Raw genomic sequence first — 7,955 nt, 5'->3', positions numbered from 1 at the left:
TTAAAGTTGCTAAAGTGACTTAAAAAAATCGTGAAAAACCCACCTGCCACAAACACCTGCAATAAAAAAAAACTTGGGGCATACGAACCCCCCAGAGTCAAGTTTGCTATTTTTTAAGTTTGTACCCCAACTTTTTTTGTCACCCCTTTTTTTAAAGTAAATTTTTGGGGTGCCCTTAATTTTTTTTTTTTTTTAAAAACAGATTACCTTTGGGGGACTGTCTGAAGGCTGCACGGGGGTTCCCGAAATGTTGCACCCCAAAACCCCAATTCTGCACTTTTTAACGCCTGCCATTCATAGACAATACTTTACCGCCTATTACACTGCATTGACTTAACGCCTAGGCGGAAAGTCTTTCAAATTGAATACGGGGTAAAACTAAAACAGGCGATAATGACATCATCGGCGGTAAATTACTGCGAATCCGGAGTTAACGCCTCAAATTGAATACGGCCCATAATTCTGCCAAGGTGTAGGGATGTCCATCGACCATCGATGGATAATAAGTATCGATGGTACACCACCGATGGTTGATTGTTTTGTCGATGGTGGAAATCCAAAGGTAATCCAGCATCGATGGCACAGAGCCCCACAATGTTTTTTCTACTTCTCCCTGGCGCCGGGACGTGGAGTTGAGCTCTACCCGACTCTCCGGTGTGACATATGACGCCACCTCACCTTCTCTGTTTGTTCCGCTGCCCCGAGAGTAAAAGAGCTGGGAAAACCATCAATGGTTCCCTGTCTACGGTTTCATACCATCGATGGTTGACCTAGAGATCGCCATCCCTACCAAGGTGCACAGTTACTTGCTCTTTTTTGCTTTACTCCCACCTTAGAATCAGGCACTATGAATGCGCATTTCCAGCCTCCATTATCCAAGTGAGTTCTGCGGAAAAGTATCGCCGATCTCGGCTTTTCATGTGTCGGAAACTTATCTCCGTATTCAATTCCAGCTGGTTTTCGCGTACGCGGGAAGTCAATGCAATGTAATAGGCGAAAAAGATTCGCCTCTGAATAGCAGGAGAGAAGAAGTGCAAAATTTTTATTTTGGGGTGCAAAAGTGGGGAAACCAATCAGAACCCTTGGGACAGCCCCCCAATGGACAACTGTGTCAAAAAATCCCTTTAAAAAAAGTTAACACCCCAAAAAAGTACTTTCATTTTGGGGGCAAAAAAGTACAAAGTGGGGGGACAAACATAAAAACTAGTGATATATAGTGATATAGACTTTTTGGGGCATGTAACAGGTGCGTTATTCACGAATTTTTAAACTTCACTTTAGAGACTTTAAACCATGCTAGCACCCATTTTCATGTACCCCAAATTTGACAGGACTCCTTATTTTCACCCAAAAATACAGCATAATGCCATTCTTCACCACTTGTGCAAAGACGCTAATAAGAAGCTATTGAAACAACATAAGTGCCCCAAATTGCTTTATTAGGGCTATTTGGGCACACCTACATTGATCCCCAATGTTACTGCATCTTTTTGGGGGGTTCAGGCTGATTTCCCCATTTCTGACAGCACTTTCCGCCTGTTCCGACTTCACGGCTTGCCGTTTTCGCGTGGTTTGGAATTGAATAGGATGAATAGCGGGGGCGCGCACGATAAGCTTCCGCGTCCAACACGCACGATGTAGGCAGAAAGGCGGGCAGGCGAAACTGTATCGTGGACGCAACACTAATTGAATATGTGTCACATATTATTTACAGCATTGGCCTAGGACAGGGGTGGGGAACCTTTCTTCTGCCGAGTACCATTTTGATATATATAACATTATTCGCGGGCCGAGTGCAGGCCACAACCCCTTCGCATGATGTAACGGAGCATCCTGAGGGCAGGATGTAAGGGCAGCGGTGTCACAGTCTGAAGTGTTCTAAGGATGCTCCAGACGGCACTGCTGCATAGATTCTGGCTGCAGGGTGCCACCCTGCTAGACAAATGAGGATAGCAGGAAAAAGCTCTGAGGGCCAGACCCAATGATTCCGCGGGCCTTATACAGCCCCTGGGCAGGAGGTTCCCCATCCCTGGCCTAGGAAGTCACATTATTAGTAGAGATGTGCGCTGACTCCCGTGTTTTGCTTTTGCAAATCCATCCTCAAGTGTTTTGGTTTTGGATCTGGGTTTTAAAAAAAAAAAAAGATAAAAAGTTTTTAAAAACAGCTAAAATCATGAAATTCGAATTTAAAATCTGAATTCTGAACCGCGGGAAGATCAGAATCGCAACTCGGATTTATCTGGATCTCCTCGGGAGATTTTAAGCGCGACTCGGATCTGTCCAGATTCACGAAATTCAGGCGGATTCGGATTGTTCGGAGAACCGAACCGTACAGTGGTCAGCATACATACATACACTTATTATTTATCAACTGAAACCATTAAGCAGGGTGTTTGGGGAAAGCAGTTTAGCCTCTGCGGTCCTGGTTGCCCTTTTCCAACTTTCACTTAACACAGATGAAGTAGCTTTTTGTGGGCTGAAGCAGTGCTCAGAGGGTACTAATAGGGGGAAATGTATTGGACCTTCTAAAGAGGAAAGTGAAGATGTCACCCATAGCAACCAATCAGTCGTAGTAATCATTTGCCCAGTATATTCGATAAAATAATAGCTAGGAACCATTTGGTTGCTATAGGCAACTTACACACTGGTTCTTTTTAGAAGTTTTGATACAATTCCCCCTATGGACCATGGCTATAACAGGCTAATATTTCCAAAATTGGGGATCGCACCAGGTTACTATATTCATTCATTCAAAAAACAAGACATCCCTTTAATTATTGAGCTATATTCCCTTAATATTGCAAGTCTCTTCTAAGGGTGCTACTCCAAGACAAATAGAAGTAGTTTTTTTTTTCAACAGACTGCGCAATAATCTTCTTTAGCAAAGGCCCTCATTCAGAGCCGTACGCTCTGAGCAGAGCGCACGCTCTGAATGAGGGCCGCCCTCCATAAAAATGGAGCGTCCTCCTGGACGCTCGTATAGCTGTGGGTCACCACCCACAGCCTATTCGAGCGTGCAGTTTGATGGCCGCGATGGTCGTGACCATCGCGACCATCGAAACTGCGAGCCGGAGCCTGCGGTTGAGGTTTTCAACCGCAAGCCCCGAAGTGATTTTGGCTCTATCAGAGCCAAAATCACTCCCACTGACATCACTAGTGATGTCAGTGGGCCAGCTTCTGACGGGAGGCGTTCCCGTGGGAATGCCCCCGTCAGGGAGGCACGCCCCCGGCACGCCCACCAAAGGGGGTGTGCTGTCAATCAACATCGACAGCATGCCCCCTTTGATCAGACACAACGAGCGAAGGAAAGTCCTTCGCTCGTCGCGTCTGGCGCATGCGCACGACGGAGCTCCCACCGTCGTGCGCATGCGCAGAGCACAACATCGACCCACTTGCGAGCGGACAGCCGCTTGCGAGTGGGTCTGAATCAGGCCCAAAGAACGTAAAACGTAACTTGTATTAGTTATTTCTAATAACCACTGAATCTGTGGAAGTGAGTTTAATAACAGCAAAATAAAATGAAATAGTAAAGTCAGAAATGATTACAATAAAGGCTGTGCTAATGTGCACCTAAAGGCCCCCATACATCAGCAAATGATTGAAAAAGGAAAAGATTTTTATACACAATTGATTGCAAATTGCACAATTGCTGCAATCAATTGCTGATGTATGGGGGCCTTCAGTGTCGGACTGGGACATGAAGGGCCCTCCGTGGGGAAGTAGTGTCAGGGGCCCATGCTTAAAGGGTGTGGTTATCCACCAGAGGGGGTGTGGCCAGCCACCACAGATGCTTGGCTAACCAATAGACAAATCTTGGTGTAGTTTCTATAGAAGGGAACCAAGCCTCCATGCTGATCCTGGTAACTGACCATCTAAAAGAGTAAAAATCTATAATTTGAGGTCTGGAACCTGATGGGGGTGGGCCCACAGGCAGTGGGGCCCACCGGGGATTTTCCCTGTACCCCTGTGGGCCAGTCCAACCCTGGGGGCCTTAATAGTATTGTTTCTGTATATTCAGTTCAGAATCAGAGTTTTACTGGGCTAATCAATGCTACAGTGTAGTGCCCTATATATTACTGTAATATAAACATATTCATTTATACAAATAACCACAGATACTACTGCACATTGGTTACTATACACACTCACTAAAATATATACTTATAGCGCTAGAATTTTGTAGCCGGCTTACAATATAATTATGAGCATCCAATAAATTGATTATACACCCTTATGTAGTTCTCTTTTATCATTATATTGTGTTCTTATAACACCATCTGTTTATATGCATAATGACGGTGAGACATAGATGTTATTCTAGAGCAATACCCAGGTATTATTATATATCGCATTTGGCAATAAATTATAGACATTTAATTTTAGGAGTCTAATTAGTATTCCATTCCATATGTCTCCTAGCCACAGTGTGAATCATTTTTAGAATTTAATAGTACAGAGTAACTACCCATTGACATGGGCTTATTGCGTGAGTTCTTCAGTGATTGCCCCTTATAATACAATGGGGCTCATATATCATTCTATATTTGTGGCTATATCCCCGGAAACACCAGTTTTCGGGGGGTTAACCACAAATATTACGTTTTCCTCAGATGTATGAAGGAGGGGCCGCAGCAGGTAGCTATATCATTAACTAGGATGAACTCTTTCAATTGAACTTTTAATGGTATGTATTCATATATTTCTCAACACATTGTTTTTTAGTTCATGTTTAATATATAAGAATAATCCCTATTAGGGACGTTCCTTCCTATATATCCAGGGAGAGTATCCTTGTAATAAATCTGCCAGTCATCTGAGCATGCATGTATATCACTGTACAGTGCAATTCAAATCATCTTGTAAAATGAATTACTGGATCATGGTAACAAGTTGGGCATATGCTATTATAACTCACATATAATAAAAAGCATATTTAATTACACAGTGAGTTAGCTATAGATCCGGTGTCTATGCCTCTCGGTTGATATTTGTTCTGCAGCAGTCAATACCAGGACAGTAGTACTCACGCTGATATCATTTTTTAGCCATCATCTCAACATAGAGAGGAAGATTTGACCAACCCTGGCGCTCATCATGCAATCTGGGTCTCATTCAGACCCGCTCGCGAGCGCTGTACGCTCGCAAGCCGGTCGATGTTACCCAAATGCGCATGCGCATGACGGAGGCGCCTCCGTCGCGCGCATGCGTGAGACACGGTGAGCGACGGGGAAGCTGTCGCTCGGGGTCTCGCACCAAAGGGGGCGTGCTGTCGATGGTGAGTGACAGCACGCCCCCTTTGGTGGGCGTGCCGGGGGCGTGGCTGCCAGACGGAGGCGTTTCCATGGGAACGCCTACCGTCTGGGTCTGGCCCCACTGACATCACTAGTGATGTCATTGGGAGTGTTTTTGGCCCTGATAGAGCCAAAAGCACTCCGGGCTTGCGGCAGACGAGACCCTACCACAAGGGTCTCGTCACAAGCCCGATGGTCAAGACCATCGCGACCATCTTTTTGGCCGCTCGCATAAGCTGTGGGTGGTCACCCACAGCTATGCGAGCGGCCAGTAGGCCGCTCCAATTTTAGGTAGGCCGGCCCTGATTCAGAGCGAGTGCTCTGGTCAGAGCGTCCGGCTCTGAATCAGGCCCTCTGTATCTGGTTAATTCATTGGCTGCAGCTGCCCGCAAAGAAAAGTTGTGTATCCCTTCCAAAACAGCATATATAGAAATAGGCTGCGCAATTCTATAATTATTACTCTACAGTTTCTTGCTGTGTGTTCAAGCAGGTGCAAAAAGTCTTTGTAAAAAAACGGGGTTAAGTTTTCACCACTGTTTAGGTGGCGAAAAAAAGTGCAGAATTGGGGTGCAGGAAAAAGAAAAATAGCTTGCAGCCTTGAGAATGCCCCCTTAATGTAATCTGTGCCAAAAAAATATCCTCAGGACACCCCAAAAAATGTACTTTCATTTTGGGGGTGAAAAAAAAAAAGATTGGGGAACAAAGTTTTAAAACTAGCGAAATTGATTCAGGGGGGTGTTCCCCTGTATGCGGCAGGTGTTTTCTAGAATGCGGCTGGTAGCGGCAGGTGCATTTTTGAAGAATTTTAAAAAATGACTTTAGGGAATTAAAAATATGATTGCACCCATTTTCATGTACCCCAAATTTGATGGCCATAGTTATTTAAAAAAACAAACGATAAATGCTCTTCTTCACAGGCGCATTTATTCACCGGCCGCGGATATTTAAAAACCCGACTTACCTTCCACAGGCCAAAACATGGCTACCCATAGTGATCCCCCATGTCAGACCATCTTTAGGGGGGTGCCAGGATGATTTCCAGAAAATTGACAGGACTTTTCCGATACTTACCTTTCCGCCGGGTCCCGTTTTCGCCGGATCCAAATTGAATACGGGGATAAGCGGGCACTCACCCGATACTTTATCCCAGGAAAAACCTCCTGATGATGATTACGGGCCTTAATCATAAAAATTGGCATAAGATACAATGTAAAGCACTTGGATTTTCTGACACGTACAGTATATGATTACAATGTTGCTATATATTGGTTAGTTGAGCTATACTCTCCAGTGTGTAAAAAAATGGACAGAAAAGTATCAAAGTCACAGTTCAAAACTTGAGCTCCAGTGTGGTTAGTTGTAAATTACCGTCATCAGTGAATTTATGTAGTTGATGAAGATGCAAATTAGTGCGCTGGTAGTTGCTCTTGGCAACCAGAGGAGTGGGACTGAAGTTAAACGGTAGTCATCAACAGACCACGTACTGCCAGATCGTTATAGGTCTGCAAATAAGTCAGTATCAGGCAGTTGAGCTGGAAAAGGGGCTGTCGTGAATAGACAATTATACCACTGCCAGTGTTATGACAGCACATGCTGTTTTTTATTCTGTTTTATATATTGTTTTTTAAGACATTGTGGTAAAAAACATATCATCTCAACATACTCTGAGCCTGATTCCCTACGGATTGATATTGCAGCTTCGATTACGCACACAGGTTTGCTGCGATAATATGCTAATGACTGCAATCGCAGAGCTATTATGGAGACGCCCATAGCCAGCATAGAGACGCCCACTACCTTTCACACATCCGTAATAGCTTGCAGCCCTGCGTATACATCGGGAACATCGAGTAACATCGGGCCCTCACACACAATTACAACAGGTTTGACCTTACTCAGAAATTGCTAACCTCATCGCACGCAAGCTGCGTATGCTGTCGCAGTGGCTAATTTATGCACGCCCCTGTAATGGCCTTCAAACGGACAGACAAGCCTGCGTTTCTCCGATCACTCCCCTCCGTCGCCACCCCCAAATGCTGAGGTCTTGTCCCTCTGTCTGCAATGGCTTTGTATCTGCATAGGTGAACGCAGAGCGACCGCAATGCTTACTCGAGCACGGTGACTGCGATGCATGCGCAGTGCGCAACAATCGGCCATCTGCGTACACTATCGCAATAGCGATCCATGCTGAATCAGGCCCCCTGTCCGTAGACTGCAACAATCTATTTCTTTCACTTCAGAGTAAATTGCAGCATTTGTATTCTAATGCTGCCAGCACATCGTGAATTCTATCAGCCTCCATTGCTCGGCTGATCTCTGCCTGTCTGTGTTTATTGTCCATAAGGAAATTAAACACTATTGTCGGTCTATTCCACACTGTGGCATGTAGCAAGCATACGCTGGACACCATCTAATGCATGGGCTAATCCCACCTTCTGGCCTACACTGGCTATCGGTCACACATACTGTACATTAACAAGTTTCCAGTGATGAGCACAGCTAACGCCAACGCGCGTTTCACTGAGGATTTGTCAGTAGGCCCAGGGTCACTAGTTTCTACAGAAAATATAGGCTGCATTCTTAGGACCTCAGTAACGTTATGCAAAAAACACTCATCTATTCAGTCATCATTTCCCGCTTTGGTTACTCCCTATCTGGCCTTCC

This window comes from Taudactylus pleione, unplaced genomic scaffold (genome assembly GCF_031769625.1).
Source record: "Taudactylus pleione unplaced genomic scaffold, aTauple2 ptg000400l, whole genome shotgun sequence".
NCBI lineage: Eukaryota > Metazoa > Chordata > Amphibia > Anura > Myobatrachidae > Taudactylus > Taudactylus pleione.
The sequence above is the reverse complement of the archived record's forward strand: the minus strand, read 5'-3'. Positions refer to the sequence as shown.